This window comes from Hyla sarda, unplaced genomic scaffold, assembly GCF_029499605.1.
Source record: "Hyla sarda isolate aHylSar1 unplaced genomic scaffold, aHylSar1.hap1 scaffold_932, whole genome shotgun sequence".
Classification (NCBI taxonomy): Eukaryota; Metazoa; Chordata; class Amphibia; order Anura; family Hylidae; genus Hyla; species Hyla sarda.
Window position 1 is genome coordinate 111,545 of NW_026610962.1, and position 24,033 is coordinate 135,577.

At 44.8% G+C, this 24,033-nt stretch overlaps 5 non-coding genes and 4 pseudogenes across 5 annotated transcripts; all 9 read right to left on the reverse strand.

Moving 5' to 3' along the window:
* Positions 1 to 370: 370 nt before the first annotated feature.
* Positions 371 to 530, reverse strand: LOC130350057 (U2 spliceosomal RNA; annotated as a pseudogene).
* Positions 531 to 2,619: 2,089 nt separating this feature from the next.
* LOC130350008 (U2 spliceosomal RNA) lies at positions 2,620 to 2,810 on the reverse strand. Its single transcript, XR_008887219.1, has one exon. It is a non-coding gene; the product is annotated as a U2 spliceosomal RNA (small nuclear RNA).
* A 2,080-nt stretch (positions 2,811 to 4,890) lies between these two features.
* LOC130350050 (U2 spliceosomal RNA) lies at positions 4,891 to 5,070 on the reverse strand (annotated as a pseudogene).
* A 692-nt stretch (positions 5,071 to 5,762) lies between these two features.
* Positions 5,763 to 5,922, reverse strand: LOC130350058 (U2 spliceosomal RNA; annotated as a pseudogene).
* Positions 5,923 to 8,007: 2,085 nt separating this feature from the next.
* LOC130350045 (U2 spliceosomal RNA) lies at positions 8,008 to 8,183 on the reverse strand (annotated as a pseudogene).
* A 6,797-nt stretch (positions 8,184 to 14,980) lies between these two features.
* LOC130350033 (U2 spliceosomal RNA) lies at positions 14,981 to 15,171 on the reverse strand. Its single transcript, XR_008887242.1, has one exon. It is a non-coding gene; the product is annotated as a U2 spliceosomal RNA (small nuclear RNA).
* Positions 15,172 to 17,264: 2,093 nt separating this feature from the next.
* Positions 17,265 to 17,455, reverse strand: LOC130350039 (U2 spliceosomal RNA). The gene has a single exon (XR_008887247.1). It is a non-coding gene; the product is annotated as a U2 spliceosomal RNA (small nuclear RNA).
* Positions 17,456 to 19,554: 2,099 nt separating this feature from the next.
* On the reverse strand, positions 19,555 to 19,745 carry LOC130350034 (U2 spliceosomal RNA). The gene has a single exon (XR_008887243.1). It is a non-coding gene; the product is annotated as a U2 spliceosomal RNA (small nuclear RNA).
* A 2,104-nt stretch (positions 19,746 to 21,849) lies between these two features.
* LOC130350035 (U2 spliceosomal RNA) lies at positions 21,850 to 22,040 on the reverse strand. The gene has a single exon (XR_008887244.1). It is a non-coding gene; the product is annotated as a U2 spliceosomal RNA (small nuclear RNA).
* Positions 22,041 to 24,033: the final 1,993 nt, after the last annotated feature.

A 24,033-nucleotide genomic window follows, 5' to 3' on the forward strand; every position in this document is an offset into this window, starting at 1 on the left:
CTAATGGCCACACACACCTCCCCTAGACCGCCAGGAGGGACACCCAGAAGGGCTACCGCATCCTGACAAATCCTGTGAACACACAACACGCAAAAAGTGACACAGTGAGACAAAAAAGAAATAAATAAGTGAATGTGTGCAGATATACTGCCCGGACATCCGGCCGGATCTATAAAAATTTCTCTGATCCTAGCCAGAAGGCCGGGAATCAAGAGGTGAGTGCCACAAGGTGAAGAGATTATGGTGCCCGTGCTTCAACTCAGTGAGCCTATTCTCCCAGTGAGTTTCGGCACCTCGGGGTCACCACTCCCCGAGGCACAAAAGTACCTCGGCTCTAGACCCTCTCAGCCTCATGGCGAGACCCGGAGGGAACAGGTCACATCGGGGCAGCCGTCGAGCTGATTCCTCAGAACCAGCCCCGGAAAGCCCTGGTACACCTGCATCCTCCATGCAGCACCCATCCCCACCAGCATGAAAACTGATAAGAACAGATACTACACTTGATCTTAGCCAAAAGGCCGAGAAGCGATAACCGTGAAAGGGGCGGGCCCAACAAGGTGCCCTTCATGGGCACTATCACTGCTTGCTGTCAGGGAGGCTGCCAGACAATTTTCCATGCACACTCTGGGCTGGGGGGCAGTCAACCACCAGTACACACAGCAGAACCTAAACCCATACCATTATTGCTAAGCAGCAAGACAGGGGCCCATTGCACTCCCACGGGGCCTTTTTAAATGCAATCCATAACCCGGATTTGCCAGGAACCCTTCTTACTCCTCCTACTTGCATGTGACACTGGGCTGAGGATCTGCATAGGAAACACACACACAAGCACACACCTACCTTTGTTGCCTGCAGATGCCTCCTTGGCTGTCCCCAAACGGTATCAAACCAACACCCACGGGAAGCTGTAAGCATAGAGGACATGCCTGCACCCCATTGGACTTACCTGTGTGGGTTAAACCCGGGTTATTTGACAACCTATGGCGGTGATGGTTCTGCTCAGGCAGAGCAGTGCTGATGCTCCTCATAAAGCTGTCGCTGCTGTGAAGGTTCTAGGTGACATCACAAATCCCTGTGGTTACATACACAACAAAGCTGGGTTGTTGTTGTTTACACTCTGCAAGGCCTGTGGAAGTGAGTGACATCATAGCACTGTAGTTCTGAGGGTTCTAGATGGATGCAACAATCTCCTGTTGCTTCTATGAAGGCCATAATAGACGACATCACCAAACAGCTCCATAGTCACATACACAGCAAAGGAGAGATGTTGTTTACACCTAGTGATGTCAGTGGTATTGAGTGACATCACAGCACAGTGCTAAGGCTCCTGGGCCTGGACACAGCAGCGGCTGCAATATCTCAACGGAGAATACGTTTATATATATGTGTGTGTGTGCGCGTATATATATATATATATATATATATATATATATATATATATATATTTCTCCGCCGAAATCACTTTTAAACCCATTTCCACCTTTTTTTCCCTTCTCTTCCTCTTACTTTTTTTTCACGTTTTTTTACGTTTTTCTCCTTTTCGCCTCTTTTCTGGGCGTATTATTCTTCTTTTTCTTCTTTTTTTTCGTCTAATGCATACCCCATCAGTGCAGCAATGCTTATTCAATACCGCCAGCAGATGGAGACACTGGGGGATAATTTTCTAAGGATTTATACTGATTTTTCCTGTCTGAATTTGTCGCACAGAAAGTTGCAGGCCAAATATGTGTGACATTTCTGCGACTTTAGCTTCTAGAGCATTTTTACAACATTATACATAGGTGCTGAATACATAAAAAGCGACTGTTCAGCGACAGACAAGTCGCATCGGCTGAAAGTAGGCCAGAATGTCAGTCCATGTTGGAGCAGGTTTAGATACAGTCTAAAGTATAGATCTCAAAGTCTGTGCACAGAATTTAGCAAGGGCCTCGCACCTTCTGATGCATCAGGTAGGTGCACAATAGCATAGCCTAACCCTCTGTACTTTGGTCTATATTGATGCGGGACATAGACAGCCAGCTGATGACCAATCCATTAGTGCAATGGATGGCTGGAAGCATTTGTCTTTGCCTTTGCAATACCACAGAAGCAATGCATGGTCAATGTACAGCAATGACACACCTGTGTGAACAGCCAGGAGACCCCCCCCCCCCATGTTATGTTACATAGTTACATAGTTAGTACGGTCGAAAAAAGACATATGTCCATCAAGTTCAACCAGGGAATTAAGGGGTAGGGGTGTGGCGCGATATTGGGGAAGGGATGAGATTTTATATTTCTTCATAAGCATTAATCTTATTTTGTCAATTAGGAACATTCAGCACCCACCCGCTATCAAGGCAGCTGCCTATCATGTCATGCCCTACCTGCACAGGTGTGCTGGCTACTCAAATGATCCAATTAAGGAGGCCATTTAGTCAGCAGCAGCAGAAGTCCTGTGCCTGGACGCTCCAACAGCGGCCAGACACAAGCAGAAGCAGAAGCAGCAGAAGCAGCAGCAGCACCACCTTTTGTTTTTTGGCTGCAGCAGCAGCAAGGCCCACAGGGCTGGCTAGCTGGCTAGCCAGCAAGCAGGTAGCAATGAAAGTAGGAATCTTTCTTTTTAACCCTGTAAGGGGGTGGTGCACTGTACCCGAAGATACTGCCATATCGGGTCAATGCATAGGGCGATGGAAGCAAGCTTCGAAATCGGCCCCCGTTCTCAAAAATCCATTTAATATATGGTCCCCAGATAGGGGACGTATCAGATATTAAACTGATAAGAACAGATACTACACTTGATCTTAGCCAAAAGGCCGAGAAGCGATAACCGTGAAAGGGGCGGGCCCAACAAGGTGCCCTTCATGGGCACTATCACTGCTTGCTGTCAGGGAGGCTGCCAGACAATTTTCCATGCACACTCTGGGCTGGGGGGCAGTCAACCACCAGTACACACAGCAGAACCTAAACCCATACCATTATTGCTAAGCAGCAAGACAGGGGCCCATTGCACTCCCACGGGGCCTTTTTAAATGCAATCCATAACCCGGATTTGCCAGGAACCCTTCTTACTCCTCCTACTTGCATGTGACACTGGGCTTAGGATCTGCATAGGAAACACACACACAAGCACACACCTACCTTTGTTGCCTGCAGATGCCTCCTTGGCTGTCCCCAAACGGTATCAAACCAACACCCACGGGAAGCTGTAAGCATAGAGGACATGCCTGCACCCCATTGGACTTACCTGTGTGGGTTAAACCCGGGTTATTTGACAACCTATGGCGGTGATGGTTCTGCTCAGGCAGAGCAGTGCTGATGCTCCTCATAAAGCTGTCGCTGCTGTGAAGGTTCTAGGTGACATCACAAATCCCTATGGTTACATACACAACAAAGCTGGGTTGTTGTTGTTTACACTCTGCAAGGCCTGTGGAAGTGAGTGACATCATAGCACTGTAGTTCTGAGGGTTCTAGATGGATGCAACAATCTCCTGTTGCTTCTATGAAGGCCATAATAGACGACATCACCAAACAGCTCCATAGTCACATACACAGCAAAGGAGAGATGTTGTTTACACCTAGTGATGTCAGTGGTATTGAGTGACATCACAGCACAGTGCTAAGGCTCCTGGGCCTGGATACAGCAGCGGCTGCAATATCTCAACGGAGAATACGTTTATATATATGTGTGTGTGTGCGCGTATATATATATATATATATATATATATATATATATATATATATATTTCTCCGCCGAAATCACTTTTAAACCCATTTCCACCTTTTTTTCCCTTCTCTTCCTCTTACTTTTTTTTCACGTTTTTTTACGTTTTTCTCCTTTTCGCCTCTTTTCTGGGCGTATTATTCTTCTTTTTCTTCTTTTTTTTCGTCTAATGCATACCCCATCAGTGCAGCAATGCTTATTCAATACCGCCAGCAGATGGAGACACTGGGGGATAATTTTCTAAGGATTTATACTGATTTTTCCTGTCTGAATTTGTCGCACAGAAAGTTGCAGGCCAAATATGTGTGACATTTCTGCGACTTTAGCTTCTAGAGCATTTTTACAACATTATACATAGGTGCTGAATACATAAAAAGCGACTGTTCAGCGACAGACAAGTCGCATCGGCTGAAAGTAGGCCAGAATGTCAGTCCATGTTGGAGCAGGTTTAGATACAGTCTAAAGTATAGATCTCAAAGTCTGTGCACAGAATTTAGCAAGGGCCTCGCACCTTCTGATGCATCAGGTAGGTGCACAATAGCATAGCCTAACCCTCTGTACTTTGGTCTATATTGATGCGGGACATAGACAGCCAGCTGATGACCAATCCATTAGTGCAATGGATGGCTGGAAGCATTTGTCTTTGCCTTTGCAATACCACAGAAGCAATGCATGGTCAATGTACAGCAATGACACACCTGTGTGAACAGCCAGGAGACCCCCCCCCCCCATGTTATGTTACATAGTTACATAGTTAGTACGGTCGAAAAAAGACATATGTCCATCAAGTTCAACCAGGGAATTAAGGGGTAGGGGTTTGGCGCGATATTGGGGAAGGGATGAGATTTTATATTTCTTCATAAGCATTAATCTTATTTTGTCAATTAGGAACATTCAGCACCCACCCGCTATCAAGGCAGCTGCCTATCATGTCATGCCCTACCTGCACAGGTGTGCTGGCTACTCAAATGATCCAATTAAGGAGGCCATTTAGTCAGCAGCAGCAGAAGTCCTGTGCCTGGACGCTCCAACAGCGGCCAGACACAAGCAGAAGCAGAAGCAGCAGCAGCACCACCTTTTGTTTTTTGGCTGCAGCAGCAGCAAGGCCCACAGGGCTGGCTAGCTGGCTAGCCAGCAAGCAGGTAGCAATGAAAGTAGGAATCTTTCTTTTTAACCCTGTAAGGGGGTGGTGCACTGTACCCGAAGATACTGCCATATCGGGTCAATGCATAGGGCGACGGAAGCAAGCTTCGAAATCGGCCCCCGTTCTCAAAAATCCATTTAATATATGGTCCCCAGATAGGGGACGTATCAGATATTAAACTGATAAGAACAGATTTTTTTTTTTTTTATCTAAAGCCGAGGAACGTGCTTTCGATTCACCCAAAGTGCAAGAAAAAGTGCAAACGTGTTACACTAAAAAAACGTGCACAAAGGATGCGGTCTATCGCAAGCCCTTCTCCGATAGGAGAGAGGCCCCCCAACAAACCTTACCCTTCGCCTCCGGACCAAGAGGTACCTGCGAGGTTCCAGGTTCGATGTCCCTTTTCGCCGAAGCTACTAGGAGACCACAAATGCTCCCGGCATCCCCCTTGGCGTTAGCCAAGGTATCTGCCCGCAGAGCCGATTACGGTAGGTACCCTGCGAAGCAGGAGTACCCGGGGTGTTTGCAGGGAGGTGCGGAACCTAATGGCCACACACACCTCCCCTAGACCGCCAGGAGGGACACCCAGAAGGGCTACCGCATCCTGACAAATCCTGTGAACACACAACACGCAAAAAGTGACACAGTGAGACAAAAAATAAATAAATAAGTGAATGTGTGCAGATATACTGCCCGGACATCCGGCCGGATCTATAAAAATTTCTCTGATCCTAGCCAGAAGGCCGGGAATCAAGAGGTGAGTGCCACAAGGTGAAGAGATTATGGTGCCCGTGCTTCAACTCAGTGAGCCAATTCTCCCAGTGAGTTTCGGCACCTCGGGGTCACCACTCCCCGAGGCACAAAAGTACCTCGGCTCTAGACCCTCTCAGCCTCATGGCGAGACCCGGAGGGAACAGGTCACATCGGGGCAGCCGTCGAGCTGATTCCTCAGAACCAGCCCCGGAAAGCCCTGGTACACCTGCATCCTCCATGCAGCACCCATCCCCACCAGCATGAAAACTGATAAGAACAGATACTACACTTGATCTTAGCCAAAAGGCCGAGAAGCGATAACCGTGAAAGGGGCGGGCCCAACAAGGTGCCCTTCATGGGCACTATCACTGCTTGCTGTCAGGGAGGCTGCCAGACAATTTTCCATGCACACTCTGGGCTGGGGGGCAGTCAACCACCAGTACACACAGCAGAACCTAAACCCATACCATTATTGCTAAGCAGCAAGACAGGGGCCCATTGCACTCCCACGGGGCTTTTTTAAATGCAATCCATAACCCGGATTTGCCAGGAACCCTTCTTACTCCTCCTACTTGCATGTGACACTGGGCTTAGGATCTGCATAGGAAACACACACACAAGCACACACCTACCTTTGTTGCCTGCAGATGCCTCCTTGGCTGTCCCCAAACGGTATCAAACCAACACCCACGGGAAGCTGTAAGCATAGAGGACATGCCTGCACCCCATTGGACTTACCTGTGTGGGTTAAACCCGGGTTATTTGACAACCTATGGCGGTGATGGTTCTGCTCAGGCAGAGCAGTGCTGATGCTCCTCATAAAGCTGTCGCTGCTGTGAAGGTTCTAGGTGACATCACAAATCCCTATGGTTACATACACAACAAAGCTGGGTTGTTGTTGTTTACACTCTGCAAGGCCTGTGGAAGTGAGTGACATCATAGCACTGTAGTTCTGAGGGTTCTAGATGGATGCAACAATCTCCTGTTGCTTCTATGAAGGCCATAATAGACGACATCACCAAACAGCTCCATAGTCACATACACAGCAAAGGAGAGATGTTGTTTACACCTAGTGATGTCAGTGGTATTGAGTGACATCACAGCACAGTGCTAAGGCTCCTGGGCCTGGACACAGCAGCGGCTGCAATATCTCAACGGAGAATACGTTTATATATATGTGTGTGTGTGCGCGTATATATATATATATATATATATATATATATATATATATTTCTCCGCCGAAATCACTTTTAAACCCATTTCCACCTTTTTTTCCCTTCTCTTCCTCTTACTTTTTTTTCACGTTTTTTTACGTTTTTCTCCTTTTCGCCTCTTTTCTGGGCGTATTATTCTTCTTTTTCTTCTTTTTTTTCGTCTAATGCATACCCCATCAGTGCAGCAATGCTTATTCAATACCGCCAGCAGATGGAGACACTGGGGGATAATTTTCTATGGATTTATACTGATTTTTCCTGTCTGAATTTGTCGCACAGAAAGTTGCAGGCCAAATATGTGTGACATTTCTGCGACTTTAGCTTCTAGAGCATTTTTACAACATTATACATAGGTGCTGAATACATAAAAAGCGACTGTTCAGCGACAGACAAGTCGCATCGGCTGAAAGTAGGCCAGAATGTCAGTCCATGTTGGAGCAGGTTTAGATACAGTCTAAAGTATAGATCTCAAAGTCTGTGCACAGAATTTAGCAAGGGCCTCGCACCTTCTGATGCATCAGGTAGGTGCACAATAGCATAGCCTAACCCTCTGTACTTTGGTTTATATTGATACGGGACATAGACAGCCAGCTGATGACCAATCCATTAGTGCAATGGATGGCTGGAAGAATTTGTCTTTGCCTTTGCAATACCACAGAAGCAATGCATGGTCAATGTACAGCAATGACACACCTGTGTGAACAGCCAGGAGACCCCCCCCCCCCCCATGTTATGTTACATAGTTACATAGTTAGTACGGTCGAAAAAAGACATATGTCCATCAAGTTCAACCAGGGAATTAAGGGGTAGGGGTGTGGCGCGATATTGGGGAAGGGATGAGATTTTATATTTCTTCATAAGCATTAATCTTATTTTGTCAATTAGGAACATTCAGCACCCACCCGCTATCAAGGCAGCTGCCTATCATGTCATGCCCTACCTGCACAGGTGTGCTGGCTACTCAAATGATCCAATTAAGGAGGCCATTTAGTCAGCAGCAGCAGAAGTCCTGTGCCTGGACGCTCCAACAGCGGCCAGACACAAGCAGAAGCAGAAGCAGCAGAAGCAGCAGCAGCACCACCTTTTGTTTTTTGGCTGCAGCAGCAGCAAGGCCCACAGGGCTGGCTAGCTGGCTAGCCAGCAAGCAGGTAGCAATGAAAGTAGGAATCTTTCTTTTTAACCCTGTAAGGGGGTGGTGCACTGTACCCGAAGATACTGCCATATCGGGTCAATGCATAGGGCGACGGAAGCAAGCTTCGAAATCGGCCCCCGTTCTCAAAAATCCATTTAATATATGGTCCCCAGATAGGGGACGTATCAGATATTGAACTGATAAGAACAGATTTTTTACTTTTAGATATAATATTCTTAGACTAAAAGACCTTACGCAGTCCAGATTACACTTAGTCTGCTAAAAGCATATTCCACAGATGTAGATTCCAAAGACTTTTAGCCACTTTGTGACCTAATCTTTTTTTATCCAATAAATAGAAAACATACATCTCACTAAGAGCTAGGCGAACACAATTTTTAGAGGTAATAGTGTCTCTTTTAAAAAGAAGAATATTCCTCGTCTTCCATAGTGCAATTTTAATACAATTTATACTAATCCACAAAACCCGAGACTTCTCCACAGATAAAACATTATAAAATCCATATAAAATAACTTCATGATTTAAAAAATTAAGATCAGAAATGAATTTTAGTAAGGGTCCTATCAAATGCCATATCTCTTGGGCGTAAAAACAGTTCCAAAAAAGGTGTAAAACTGTTTCCTCACTAGGACACCCCATTCTCGGGCACTTTGCACTACGACACAATCCTCTTCTGTGTTGGAATTCTCTGGTAGGCAAACATTGATGTGCTATCTGCCAGGCCAGATCTTTTAAGTCATTAGATAAGAATCCCATATTCACCATCCTCCAAACTCTTAGAGATTTCTCAGTGGAATAATTAGATATTAAGCAAATCTGTTCTATCTTCCTGATTTCAGGAACTAATTTTCGTGCATTACTACAAATTTCTTGACTAAAATTAGCAATGCCATAAATACGAATAATCTTTTCTAAAACCACATAGTGCGCTGGGGGAATAAATAAGATTGGGGACGTTAAAGGTAAGGTTATCCACTTTCTTTTTCTAAAAATGTGACCTGCAGCATATTTTAAAAAATAAGACCAATAACAGTTTCTTTGCAAGCCATTAAAACACATAGAAAAAAAGTGAACATATAAAAACCTTTTTAAATCAGGCACATCCTTACCCCCCAATTTCTTTGTCTTCATCATTACATCTCTCCTGAGTTTATCCATTTTAGACCCCCATAAAAAATGAAAGCAAATCTTGTTTAAAAACTTTAAGGTGCGTTCACTCGGTGGGAAAACCAAGCTTAAATAAAGCATGATAGGTAGCAACAAAGCTTTCATTATCAGTACTTTTCCTTCTATTGTTAATTTCCTCATTTTCCAAAAACTTATTTTCTTTTGCACTTTCTCTTTGACGATGGACCAGCTTTCCTCTCCATTATTTTCATTGTCAAAGATGACACCCAAGATTTTGATTTTATCATATTGCACATTCACCTCCGTATTGCCCCAATTCCCTATTGCAAAGCAATCACATTTATTTTTATTTAATTTGAAGCCAGAGCCCTCACAAAAAAATTCTGTCTGTCTGATAGCACGTTTCAGGGATGGTTCATCTGAACATAGAATATTAACATCATCCATGTATGCTATCGTCTTTACGCTCTGTCCTCCACTTCCAGGGATTGGCACTCCTCTAATGAGCTTATCTTTTCTCAAAACATTCAACAGAGGTTCTATTGCACATATGAAAAGAATGGGTGATAGGGGGCACCCCTGTTTCACCCCAGACTGTAAACATACCTCTTGGGATAAAAAACCGTTAATTAAAATACGACTAAAACAGTTTTTATATAAAAGTGCAATTTTTCCAACAATAAAATCAGGAAAATTCATTTTCTTTAAAACCAACCATAAAAAATCATGAGAAACACGGTCATAAGCCTTTTGAAAATCCAAGGATAAAATTGCCAATTTCTGATCACATTGTTTCTGATACCATAAAACATCTTTTACAAGGTTTAGATGATCACTTATTTTCCTTCCAGGTACTCCGCATACTTGGTCACTGTGTATAACCTTAGCAATTACCTGCTTGAGCCTATTTGCTAAAATTTTTGCTAAAACCTTATAGTCTGTATTTAGCAGGGTAATAGGCCTCCAATTTTCTAATTTAGAGATGTCTCCTTTTTTAAAAATCAGAGTAACAACACCATCTCTCCAGGACGCAGGTAAAATCTCAGATTTAAAAGCACAGTTAAAAATACCTAAAAGATCATCTTTTAAAATGGACCAAAAACACAGATAAAATTCAACTGGCAACCCATCCGAACCAGGTGTTTTACCATTTAAAAAACTCTTAAAAGTGCTTAAAAGTTCAGGTAAAAAGATTTCATCACAAAGGCTCTCTTGGTCAGTTTTGTCAAGTTTTGAATCCAAGGTATCTAAAACATCATTAGTAAAGGAAATATCAATATCTTTTTTATTAAAAAGCTCCTGATAAAATACTTGTGCTTCTCGCAACATCTCTTCATTAGTTATCTTCCCTTCTATTACAGATATCATTTCTTTCTTTCCCACCACCTTCTTAAAAAAGAATCTCGAACACTTTTCATCATTCTCCAGACATTGCACCTTGCTGTTAAAAATCATTTCTTTTCCTTTTTGACTAATGGCATTTTTTATTTCATTCTTTGTCTGAGCAATAACATCATCCATCTCAAGCCCGGCTTGCTTTAGTTTATAATATGTTTGGATTTTAGTGTTTAACATTTTAAACCATAACTTTTTCTCCTTAGCCTTTTGGATGCCCACACGGATAAAAAACAGTTTAGTCCACTTTTTAACATCCTCCCACCAATCCAAAATATTTTTATATTGGGATTGACGCAATCTCCATTTGTTATAAGCAGCAATAAAATCATTTTTTGTTTTCATGTCCTCTAATAAAGTAGTGTTGAGCTTCCAAACGCCTCTGCCTTTCTCTAGGCCAGGTAAAGTGACATGTGCATATAATAACTTATGATCAGAGAAAATATTCGATAAAAGAGAAACATCAACTAGATTAAAACTTTCCGATAAAAAAATAAAATCAATCCTGGATTTGCAGACATTATTTTCCCATGTGTAACCAGGGTCGTCTGGGTATTTTCTCCTCCAGACATCGGTAAAGTTAAAATCCTCAGTCATACTCTTAATCTGTTTCTCTGTTTTATCCACTCTGACATGCACACTTCCACTCTCACGATGATCACCACTCATACAACAATTAAAATCTCCAGCCATTAAAATAGGTGTTGAACCTGGGATAAAAGCCTGAATATCATTAATCAAGTCGGCTCTCTCATTTTTTTCAGGAGAAGCATAGATGTTAAAAAGCTTAATCTCCGAGCCATTGTACTTAATATTAACTAATAGCGCTCTACCAGGTATAATTTCTAAGAAGGACAAAACTTGTACATCTGAACCTCTAAACAAGATCCCAACACCTGAAGATCTGTTCAGATTGTCACCCGACCAGACCGATGGTCCCAAAGTCCAGCTACGACAAAGGTCCTCATAATTTGGACTATGTTCAATTCCACATTCTTGTAAAAAGAACAGAGAACAGTCCAAGGTCTCTAAAAAACTAAACAAAGCAGCCCTTCTCGTAGGGCTCTTTAGACCTCTCACATTAAGAGAGGAGCACTTTAAGGAAGCTATTCGCTACTGGAGTTTGAGTCCGATATGAAACCCACAGGTGACTCCGGGCTTTCGAACTCTTTGATATTTTTTGGATCGGACGCTGATCTTATAGAAGGCCTCCATGCATGTTGACTGTCCTCACATTCGTCTGAGCTTTTTTTGACAGGCCGTTTAATGCCAAGTTGTGGCTCATCTCCAAGTTCCTTCTTCCGCTTGATCTCCTTCACGCCAACCTCCATGGCTTCACTGCTCACTAGTGACCCTCCACCACCAGAACCCTCCACAGAAGGTCTCCCCTCTGTCTCAGGCACAGCAGAAAGGTCCATAAGCTCCGCCACGACATGAGAAGTTACAGCCGGCTTTTCTGAAGGCGCCTCAGACCGCTGGGGTGCTTTCGCAGGTGGTACTTCAGCTTGCACTACACCCACTCTCCCCGCTACACGGTCAGCCCACGATCTAGCTACACTGGAACGGAGACTGCAATCTTTAAAGGCATGGCCTTCTTCACCACAAATGTTGCAGACGATTTTAGCACAGTCCTTAGAAACATGGCCTTCTTGATTGCACCGACCACAGCGAACTGTAGTGTCCGTGCAAACTTCCATAGTATGTCCGAATTTCTTACATTTCCTACAAAAAGTAGGCATCTCGGGATAAAACAAATAGCCCTTATCCCGACCGATAGAAAAGTTGGAGGGTGGATGACACAACCCTCCAATGCCAGTAGCATCCTCCTTCATTTTCACAAAAAACTTATGTTTCCCCGTCCATAGGTCTTCTGAATTCATCACCTTATGGGAATACTTAACAGAACTGCAGTATTTCCCCAAAAAGAGCTCAATATGGGACACAGTCACAAAGGGATTGTGCATACACACAACTAGAGGAATATCGCCTCCAGTATACAACACTGTGACCGTGATCCCATCAAGCTCAGCAAGGTCTTGATTGCTTTTCAGCTTCTCAAAAAGATTCTGGCATGCATAAGCAGAGTCCAGAGTTAGGATGAAGCTGCCCTTCCGAGGATCTCTGAGACAGACGATGTTCTCTTTCTTCACCCCAAGAAGCTTGTAGAGAGTTTCTTTCACAAAATAAGAAAGTTGGACGAGTTCTTGTTTGTCTTCATCAACATCAAAGCGAAAGGAAAAACGAATCCGCGTTTCACCGGATGTAAGGTAACGGATGCGAACACCCATCTTGTCGATCGCCTTTTCGGTTCCTCGTAGCAGCCCCCCTTGAAAAAGGTAGGACAAACTCCCAGGATCCTCCTGACCAGACACTTGATCTAGCCAAAAGGCCGAGAAGCGATAACCGTGAAAGGGGCGGGCCCAACAAGGTGCCCTTCATGGGCACTATCACTGCTTGCTGTCAGGAAGGCTGCCAGACAATTTTCCATGCACACTCTGGGCTGGGGGGCAGTCAACCACCAGTACACACAGCAGAACCTAAACCCATACCATTATTGCTAAGCAGCAAGACAGGGGCCCATTGCACTCCCACGGGGCCTTTTTAAATGCAATCCATAACCCGGATTTGCCAGGAACCCTTCTTACTCCTCCTACTTGCATGTGACACTGGGCTTAGGATCTGCATAGGAAACACACACACAAGCACACACCTACCTTTGTTGCCTGCAGATGCCTCCTTGGCTGTCCCCAAACGGTATCAAACCAACACCCACGGGAAGCTGTAAGCATAGAGGACATGCCTGCACCCCATTGGACTTACCTGTGTGGGTTAAACCCGGGTTATTTGACAACCTATGGCGGTGATGGTTCTGCTCAGGCAGAGCAGTGCTGATGCTCCTCATAAAGCTGTCGCTGCTGTGAAGGTTCTAGGTGACATCACAAATCCCTATGGTTACATACACAACAAAGCTGGGTTGTTGTTGTTTACACTCTGCAAGGCCTGTGGAAGTGAGTGACATCATAGCACTGTAGTTCTGAGGGTTCTAGATGGATGCAACAATCTCATGTTGCTTCTATGAAGGCCATAATAGACGACATCACCAAACAGCTCCATAGTCACATACACAGCAAAGGAGAGATGTTGTTTACACCTAGTGATGTCAGTGGTATTGAGTGACATCACAGCACAGTGCTAAGGCTCCTGGGCCTGGATACAGCAGTGGCTGCAATATCTCAACGGAGAATACGTTTATATATATGTGTGTGTGTGCGCGTATATATATATATATATATATATATATATATATATATATATATTTCTCCGCCGAAATCACTTTTAAACCCATTTCCACCTTTTTTTCCCTTCTCTTCCTCTTACTTTTTTTTCACGTTTTTTTACGTTTTTCTCCTTTTCGCCTCTTTTCTGGGCGTATTATTCTTCTTTTTCTTCTTTTTTTTCGTCTAATGCATACCCCATCAGTGCAGCAATGCTTATTCAATACCGCCAGCAGATGGAGACACTGGGGGATAATTTTCTAAGGATTTATACAGATTTTTCCTGTCTGAATTTGTCGCACAGAAAGTTGCAGGCCAAATATGTGTGACATTTCTGCGACTTTAGCTTCTAGAGCATTTTTACAACATTATACATAGGTGCTGAATACATAAAAAGCGACTGTTCAGCGACAGACAAGTCGCATCGGCTGAAAGTAGGCCAGAATGTCAGTCCATGTTGGAGCAGGTTTAGATACAGTCTAAAGTATAGATCTCAAAGTCTGTGCACAGAATTTAGCAAGGGCCTCGCACCTTCTGATGCATCAGGTAGGTGCACAATAGCATAGCCTAACCCTCTGTACTTTGGTCTATATTGATGCGGGACATAGACAGCCAGCTGATGACCAATCCATTAGTGCAATGGATGGCTGGAAGCATTTGTCTTTGCCTTTGCAATACCACAGAAGCAATGCATGGTCAATGTACAGCAATGACACACCTGTGTGAACAGCCAGGAGACCCCCCCCCCATGTTATGTTACATAGTTACATAGTTAGTACGGTCGAAAAAAGACATATGTCCATCAAGTTCAACCAGGGAATTAAGGGGTAGGGGTGTGGCGCGATATTGGGGAAGGGATGAGATTTTATATTTCTTCATAAGCATTAATCTTATTTTGTCAATTAGGAACATTCAGCACCCACCCGCTATCAAGGCAGCTGCCTATCATGTCATGCCCTACCTGCACAGGTGTGCTGGCTACTCAAATGATCCAATTAAGGAGGCCATTTAGTCAGCAGCAGCAGAAGTCCTGTGCCTGGACGCTCCAACAGCGGCCAGACACAAGCAGAAGCAGAAGCAGCAGAAGCAGCAGCAGCACCACCTTTTGTTTTTTGGCTGCAGCAGCAGCAAGGCCCACAGGGCTGGCTAGCTGGCTAGCCAGCAAGCAGGTAGCAATGAAAGTAGGAATCTTTCTTTTTAACCCTGTAAGGGGGTGGTGCACTGTACCCGAAGATACTGCCATATCGGGTCAATGCATAGGGCGACGGAAGCAAGCTTCGAAATCGGCCCCCGTTCTCAAAAATCCATTTAATATATGGTCCCCAGATAGGGGACGTATCAGATATTAAACTGATAAGAACAGATACTACACTTGATCTTAGCCAAAAGGCCGAGAAGCGATAACCGTGAAAGGGGCGGGCCCAACAAGGTGCCCTTCATGGGCACTATCACTGCTTGCTCTCAGGGAGGCTACCAGACAATTTTCCATGCACACTCTGGGCTGGGGGGCAGTCAACCACCAGTACACACAGCAGAACCTAAACCCATACCATTATTGCTAAGCAGCAAGACAGGGGCCCATTGCACTCCCACGGGGCCTTTTTAAATGCAATCCATAACCCGGATTTGCCAGGAACCCTTCTTACTCCTCCTACTTGCATGTGACACTGGGCTTAGGATCTGCATAGGAAACACACACACAAGCACACACCTACCTTTGTTGCCTGCAGATGCCTCCTTGGCTGTCCCCAAACGGTATCAAACCAACACCCACGGGAAGCTGTAAGCATAGAGGACATGCCTGCACCCCATTGGACTTACCTGTGTGGGTTAAACCCGGGTTATTTGACAACCTATGGCGGTGATGGTTCTGCTCAGGCAGAGCAGTGCTGATGCTCCTCATAAAGCTGTCGCTGCTGTGAAGGTTCTAGGTGACATCACAAATCCCTATGGTTACATACACAACAAAGCTGGGTTGTTGTTGTTTACAGTCTGCAAGGCCTGTGGAAGTGAGTGACATCATAGCACTGTAGTTCTGAGGGTTCTAGATGGATGCAACAATCTCCTGTTGCTTCTATGAAGGCCATAATAGACGACATCACCAAACAGCTCCATAGTCACATACACAGCAAAGGAGAGATGTTGTTTACACCTAGTGATGTCAGTGGTATTGAGTGACATCACAGCACAGTGCTAAGGCTCCTGGGCCTGGACACAGCAGCGGCTGCAATATCTCAACGGAGAATACGTTTATATATATGTGTGTGTGTGCGCGTATATATATATATATATATATATATATATATATATATATATATATTTCTCCGCCGAAATCACTTTTAAACCCATTTCCACCTTTTTTTCCCTTCTCTTCCTCTTACTTTTTTTTCACGTTTTTTTACGTTTTTCTCCTTTTCGCCTCTTTTCTGGGCGTATTATTCTTCTTTTTCTTCTTTTTTTTCGTCTAATGCATACCCCATCAGTGCAGCAATGCTTATTCAATACCGCCAGCAGATGGAGACACTGGGGGATAATTTTCTAAGGATTTATACTGATTTTTCCTGTCTGAATTTGTCGCACAGAAAGTTGCAGGCCAAATATGTGTGACATTTCTGCGACTTTAGCTTCTAGAGCATTTTTACAACATTATACATAGGTGCTGAATACATAAAAAGCGACTGTTCAGCGACAGACAAGTCGCATCGGCTGAAAGTAGGCCAGAATGTCAGTCCATGTTGGAGCAGGTTTAGATACAGTCTAAAGTATAGATCTCAAAGTCTGTGCACAGAATTTAGCAAGGGCCTCGCACCTTCTGATGCATCAGGTAGGTGCACAATAGCATAGCCTAACCCTCTGTACTTTGGTCTATATTGATGCGGGACATAGACAGCCAGCTGATGACCAATCCATTAGTGCAATGGATGGCTGGAAGCATTTGTCTTTGCCTTTGCAATACCACAGAAGCAATGCATGGTCAATGTACAGCAATGACACACCTGTGTGAACAGCCAGGAGACCCCCCCCCCCCCCCCATGTTATGTTACATAGTTACATAGTTAGTACGGTCGAAAAAAGACATATGTCCATCAAGTTCAACCAGGGAATTAAGGGGTAGGGGTGTGGCGCGATATTGGGGAAGGGATGAGATTTTATATTTCTTCATAAGCATTAATCTTATTTTGTCAATTAGGAACATTCAGCACCCACCCGCTATCAAGGCAGCTGCCTATCATGTCATGCCCTACCTGCACAGGTGTGCTGGCTACTCAAATGATCCAATTAAGGAGGCCATTTAGTCAGCAGCAGCAGAAGTCCTGTGCCTGGACGCTCCAACAGCGGCCAGACACAAGCAGAAGCAGAAGCAGCAGAAGCAGCAGCAGCACCACCTTTTGTTTTTTGGCTGCAGCAGCAGCAAGGCCCACAGGGCTGGCTAGCTGGCTAGCCAGCAAGCAGGTAGCAATGAAAGTAGGAATCTTTCTTTTTAACCCTGTAAGGGGGTGGTGCACTGTACCCGAAGATACTGCCATATCGGGTCAATGCATAGGGCGACGGAAGCAAGCTTCGAAATCGGCCCCCGTTCTCAAAAATCCATTTAATATATGGTCCCCAGAAAGGGGACGTATCAGATATTAAACTGATAAGAACAGATACTACACTTGATCTTAGCCAAAAGGCCGAGAAGCGATAACCGTGAAAGGGGCGGGCCCAACAAGGTGCCCTTCATGGGCACTATCACTGCTTGCTGTCAGGGAGGCTGCCAGACAATTTTCCATGCACACTCTGGGCTGGGGGGCAGTCAACCACCAGTACACACAGCAGAACCTAAACCCATACCATTATTGCTAAGCAGCAAGACAGGGGCCCATTGCACTCCCACGGGGCCTTTTTAAATGCAATCCATAACCCGGATTTGCCAGGAACCCTTCTTACTCCTCCTACTTGCATGTGACACTGGGCTTAGGATCTGCATAGGAAACACACACACAAGCACACACCTACCTTTGTTGCCTGCAGATGCCTCCTTGGCTGTCCCCAAACGGTATCAAACCAACACCCACGGGAAGCTGTAAGCATAGAGGACATGCCTGCACCCCATTGGACTTACCTGTGTGGGTTAAACCCGGGTTATTTGACAACCTATGGCGGTGATGGTTCTGCTCAGGCAGAGCAGTGCTGATGCTCCTCATAAAGCTGTCGCTGCTGTGAAGGTTCTAGGTGACATCACAAATCCCTATGGTTACATACACAACAAAGCTGGGTTGTTGTTGTTTACACTCTGCAAGGCCTGTGGAAGTGAGTGACATCATAGCACTGTAGTTCTGAGGGTTCTAGATGGATGCAACAATCTCCTGTTGCTTCTATGAAGGCCATAATAGATGACATCACCAAACAGCTCCATAGTCACATACACAGCAAAGGAGAGATGTTGTTTACACCTAGTGATGTCAGTGGTATTGAGTGACATCACAGCACAGTGCTAAGGCTCCTGGGCCTGGACACAGCAGCGGCTGCAATATCTCAACGGAGAATACGTTTATATATATGTGTGTGTGTGCGCGTATATATATATATATATATATATATATATATATATATATATATATTTCTCCGCCGAAATCACTTTTAAACCCATTTCCACCTTTTTTTCCCTTCTCTTCCTCTTACTTTTTTTTCACGTTTTTTTACGTTTTTCTCCTTTTCGCCTCTTTTCTGGGCGTATTATTCTTCTTTTTCTTCTTTTTTTTCGTCTAATGCATACCCCATCAGTGCAGCAATGCTTATTCAATACCGCCAGCAGATGGAGACACTGGGGGATAATTTTCTAAGGATTTATACTGATTTTTCCTGTCTGAATTTGTCGCACAGAAAGTTGCAGGCCAAATATGTGTGACATTTCTGCGACTTTAGCTTCTAGAGCATTTTTACAACATTATACATAGGTGCTGAATACATAAAAAGCGACTGTTCAGCGACAGACAAGTCGCATCGGCTGAAAGTAGGCCAGAATGTCAGTCCATGTTGGAGCAGGTTTAGATACAGTCTAAAGTATAGATCTCAAAGTCTGTGCACAGAATTTAGCAAGGGCCTCGCACCTTCTGATGCATCAGGTAGGTGCACAATAGCATAGCCTAACCCTCTGTACTTTGGTCTATATTGATGCGGGACATAGACAGCCAGCTGATGACCAATCCATTAGTGCAATGGATGGCTGGAAGCATTTGTCTTTGCCTTTGCAATACCACAGAAGCAATGCATGGTCAATGTACAGCAATGACACACCTGTGTGAACAGCCAGGAGACCCCCCCCCTCCCCCCCCCATGTTATGTTACATAGTTACATAGTTAGTACGGTCGAAAAAAGACATATGTCCATCAAGTTCAACCAGGGAATTAAGGGGTAGGGGTGTGGCGCGATATTGGGGAAGGGATGAGATTTTATATTTCTTCATAAGCATTAATCTTATTTTGTCAATTAGGAACATTCAGCACCCACCCGCTATCAAGGCAGCTGCCTATCATGTCATGCCCTACCTGCACAGGTGTGCTGGCTACTCAAATGATCCAATTAAGGAGGCCATTTAGTCAGCAGCAGCAGAAGTCCTGTGCCTGGATGCTCCAACAGCGGCCAGACACAAGCAGAAGCAGAAGCAGCAGCAGCAGCAGCAGCAGCACCACCTTTTGTTTTTTGGCTGCAGCAGCAGCAAGGCCCACAGGGCTGGCTAGCTGGCTAGCCAGCAAGCAGGTAGCAATGAAAGTAGGAATCTTTCTTTTTAACCCTGTAAGGGGGTGGTGCACTGTACCCGAAGATACTGCCATATCGGGTCAATGCATAGGGCGACGGAAGCAAGCTTCGAAATCGGCCCCCGTTCTCAAAAATCCATTTAATATATGGTCCCCAGATAGGGGACGTATCAGATATTAAACTGATAAGAACAGATACTACACTTGATCTTAGCCAAAAGGCCGAGAAGCGATAACCGTGAAAGGGGCGGGCCCAACAAGGTGCCCTTCATGGGCACTATCACTGCTTGCTGTCAGGGAGGCTGCCAGACAATTTTCCATGCACACTCTGGGCTGGGGGGCAGTCAACCACCAGTACACACAGCAGAACCTAAACCCATACCATTATTGCTAAGCAGCAAGACAGGGGCCCATTGCACTCCCACGGGGCCTTTTTAAATGCAATCCATAACCCGGATTTGCCAGGAACCCTTCTTACTCCTCCTACTTGCATGTGACACTGGGCTTAGGATCTGCATAGGAAACACACACACAAGCACACACCTACCTTTGTTGCCTGCAGATGCCTCCTTGGCTGTCCCCAAACGGTATCAAACCAACACCCACGGGAAGCTGTAAGCATAGAGGACATGCCTGCACCCCATTGGACTTACCTGTGTGGGTTAAACCCGGGTTATTTGACAACCTATGGCGGTGATGGTTCTGCTCAGGCAGAGCAGTGCTGATGCTCCTCATAAAGCTGTCGCTGCTGTGAAGGTTCTAGGTGACATCACAAATCCCTATGGTTACATACACAACAAAGCTGGGTTGTTGTTGTTTACAGTCTGCAAGGCCTGTGGAAGTGAGTGACATCATAGCACTGTAGTTCTGAGGGTTCTAGATGGATGCAACAATCTCCTGTTGCTTCTATGAAGGCCATAATAGACGACATCACCAAACAGCTCCATAGTCACATACACAGCAAAGGAGAGATGTTGTTTACACCTAGTGATGTCAGTGGTATTGAGTGACATCACAGCACAGTGCTAAGGCTCCTGGGCCTGGACACAGCAGCGGCTGCAATATCTCAACGGAGAATACGTTTATATATATGTGTGTGTGTGTGCGTATATATATATATATATATATATATATATATATATATATATATATATATATATATATATTTCTCCGCCGAAATCACTTTTAAACCCATTTCCACCTTTTTTTCCCTTCTCTTCCTCTTACTTTTTTTTCACGTTTTTTTACGTTTTTCTCCTTTTCGCCTCTTTTCTGGGCGTATTATTCTTCTTTTTCTTCTTTTTTTTCGTCTAATGCATACCCCATCAGTGCAGCAATGCTTATTCAATACCGCCAGCAGATGGAGACACTGGGGGATAATTTTCTAAGGATTTATACTGATTTTTCCTGTCTGAATTTGTCGCACAGAAAGTTGCAGGCCAAATATGTGTGACATTTCTGCGACTTTAGCTTCTAGAGCATTTTTACAACATTATACATAGGTGCTGAATACATAAAAAGCGACTGTTCAGCGACAGACAAGTCGCATCGGCTGAAAGTAGGCCAGAATGTCAGTCCATGTTGGAGCAGGTTTAGATACAGTCTAAAGTATAGATCTCAAAGTCTGTGCACAGAATTTAGCAAGGGCCTCGCACCTTCTGATGCATCAGGTAGGTGCACAATAGCATAGCCTAACCCTCTGTACTTTGGTCTATATTGATGCGGGACATAGACAGCCAGCTGATGACCAATCCATTAGTGCAATGGATGGCTGGAAGCATTTGTCTTTGCCTTTGCAATACCACAGAAGCAATGCATGGTCAATGTACAGCAATGACACACCTGTGTGAACAGCCAGGAGACCCCCCCCCCCCCATGTTATGTTACATAGTTACATAGTTAGTACGGTCGAAAAAAGACATATGTCCATCAAGTTCAACCAGGGAATTAAGGGGTAGGGGTGTGGCGCGATATTGGGGAAGGGATGAGATTTTATATTTCTTCATAAGCATTAATCTTATTTTGTCAATTAGGAACATTCAGCACCCACCCGCTATCAAGGCAGCTGCCTATCATGTCATGCCCTACCTGCACAGGTGTGCTGGCTACTCAAATGATCCAATTAAGGAGGCCATTTAGTCAGCAGCAGCAGAAGTCCTGTGCCTGGACGCTCCAACAGCGGCCAGACACAAGCAGAAGCAGAAGCAGCAGAAGCAGCAGCAGCACCACCTTTTGTTTTTTGGCTGCAGCAGCAGCAAGGCCCACAGGGCTGGCTAGCTGGCTAGCCAGCAAGCAGGTAGCAATGAAAGTAGGAATCTTTCTTTTTAACCCTGTAAGGGGGTGGTGCACTGTACCCGAAGATACTGCCATATCGGGTCAATGCATAGGGCGACGGAAGCAAGCTTCGAAATCGGCCCCCGTTCTCAAAAATCCATTTAATATATGGTCCCCAGATAGGGGACGTATCAGATATTAAACTGATAAGAACAGATACTACACTTGATCTTAGCCAAAAGGCCGAGAAGCGATAACCGTGAAAGGGGCGGGCCCAACAAGGTGCCCTTCATGGGCACTATCACTGCTTGCTGTCAGGGAGGCTGCCAGACAATTTTCCATGCACACTCTGGGCTGGGGGGCAGTCAACCACCAGTACACACAGCAGAACCTAAACCCATACCATTATTGCTAAGCAGCAAGACAGGGGCCCATTGCACTCCCACGGGGCCTTTTTAAATGCAATCCATAACCCGGATTTGCCAGGAACCCTTCTTACTCCTCCTACTTGCATGTGACACTGGGCTTAGGATCTGCATAGGAAACACACACACAAGCACACACCTACCTTTGTTGCCTGCAGATGCCTCCTTGGCTGTCCCCAAACGGTATCAAACCAACACCCACGGGAAGCTGTAAGCATAGAGGACATGCCTGCACCCCATTGGACTTACCTGTGTGGGTTAAACCCGGGTTATTTGACAACCTATGGCGGTGATGGTTCTGCTCAGGCAGAGCAGTGCTGATGCTCCTCATAAAGCTGTCGCTGCTGTGAAGGTTCTAGGTGACATCACAATTCCCTATGGTTACATACACAACAAAGCTGGGTTGTTGTTGTTTACACTCTGCAAGGCCTGTGGAAGTGAGTGACATCATAGCACTGTAGTTCTGAGGGTTCTAGATGGATGCAACAATCTCCTGTTGCTTCTATGAAGGCCATAATAGACGACATCACCAAACAGCTCCATAGTCACATACACAGCAAAGGAGAGATGTTGTTTACACCTAGTGATGTCAGTGGTATTGAGTGACATCACAGCACAGTGCTAAGGCTCCTGGGCCTGGACACAGCAGCGGCTGCAATATCTCAACGGAGAATACGTTTATATATATATGTGTGTGTGTGCGCGTATATATATATATATATATATATATATATATATATATATATATATTTCTCCGCCGAAATCACTTTTAAACCCATTTCCACCTTTTTTTCCCTTCTCTTCCTCTTACTTTTTTTTCACGTTTTTTAACGTTTTTCTCCTTTTCGCCTCTTTTCTGGGCGTATTATTCTTCTTTTTCTTCTTTTTTTTCGTCTAATGCATACCCCATCAGTGCAGCAATGCTTATTCAATACCGCCAGCAGATGGAGACACTGGGGGATAATTTTCTAAGGATTTATACTGATTTTTCCTGTCTGAATTTGTCGCACAGAAAGTTGCAGGCCAAATATGTGTGACATTTCTGCGACTTTAGCTTCTAGAGCATTTTTACAACATTATACATAGGTGCTGAATACATAAAAAGCGACTGTTCAGCGACAGACAAGTCGCATCGGCTGAAAGTAGGCCAGAATGTCAGTCCATGTTGGAGCAGGTTTAGATACAGTCTAAAGTATAGATCTCAAAGTCTGTGCACAGAATTTAGCAAGGGCCTCGCACCTTCTGATGCATCAGGTAGGTGCACAATAGCATAGCCTAACCCTCTGTACTTTGGTCTATATTGATGCGGGACATAGACAGCCAGCTGATGACCAATCCATTAGTGCAATGGATGGCTGGAAGCATTTGTCTTTGCCTTTGCAATACCACAGAAGCAATGCATGGTCAATGTACAGCAATGACACACCTGTGTGAACAGCCAGGAGACCCCCCCCCCCCCCCCCCATGTTATGTTACATAGTTACATAGTTAGTACGGTCGAAAAAAGACATATGTCCATCAAGTTCAACCAGGGAATTAAGGGGTAGGGGTGTGGCGCGATATTGGGGAAGGGATGAGATTTTATATTTCTTCATAAGCATTAATCTTATTTTGTCAATTAGGAACATTCAGCACCCACCCGCTATCAAGGCAGCTGCCTATCATGTCATGCCCTACCTGCACAGGTGTGCTGGCTACTCAAATGATCCAATTAAGGAGGCCATTTAGTCAGCAGCAGCAGAAGTCCTGTGCCTGGACGCTCCAACAGCGGCCAGACACAAGCAGAAGCAGAAGCAGCAGCAGCACCACCTTTTGTTTTTTGG